Source organism: Biomphalaria glabrata, chromosome 17 (genome assembly GCF_947242115.1).
Source record: "Biomphalaria glabrata chromosome 17, xgBioGlab47.1, whole genome shotgun sequence".
Taxonomy (NCBI): Eukaryota; Metazoa; Mollusca; class Gastropoda; family Planorbidae; genus Biomphalaria; species Biomphalaria glabrata.
Genome location: NC_074727.1, coordinates 17,567,833 through 17,568,711, shown reverse-complemented (window position 1 = coordinate 17,568,711; position 879 = coordinate 17,567,833).

Sequence of the window (879 nt, the reverse complement as noted above, 5' to 3'; positions counted from 1 at the left end):
TCATAAGTTTTTCTTTTTTTTTTTCATTTTTAGCAGTATTGGTTGAGATTAAAATTAGCGAGAACTCTGATTCAAATTTTTGCAGTTATCAGGAATAATGTATTATAATTGACCTTATTTGAATGCATGATTTATTGTCTTTTGTTTATAATTATATTAAAAATCCATCCCAGTCATGCTACTGCCCATGGATTACTCAAGCCTCAACATATTCGAGTTGTAGATATGTCAAACATCAGCAAGCCATTCGATTCATGGTCTGCTTTTGGCTTGCCTGCCTTTTTGTTTTATTACAATGCTTATATCAACTCTGTCTGTCTGGTAAAAAGTTTGTACACGTTATTTCTCCTGCACCCAATCTCGGATCAAACTGAAAATTTTCACAATTATTTCTTTTACCTGACAATCAATTTTTAAAAATTAACGAATTATTTAATTAACTATTGGTAATTAATTATTTTTTTTGGTATCTCAAACAAGGGAAAGAAATTTTACTTGACTGATAATAATAATAATCTTTATTATCCATGCCGAAGTTTGTTTAACATGTGGTATACATTGAATAAGTCCCCTTTATTGTTTGTAGAAAAACAGTTATAAAATAACTATAAAATCTTTTTTTATGAGTAGCTCCCTGGCACAGTGGTTACCGTGTTAGCTCGAGGAGACCTCAAGTTTGAATCCATGATGACCCAGATATCCCTTTCTTTCTTCCCCCCTCCCCCTTTTCAACTGGTCCAGTCAAATGATAAGATCATAGCGTAGTGAGAAAACTAATAGAATGAAATTGCGTTAAACAAAAAAAAAAAAAAATGGTAAAAATATTTCTAATTGCAGTTTTATTATTGTCTAAATCTATAACAAATTTAGTTACATGAC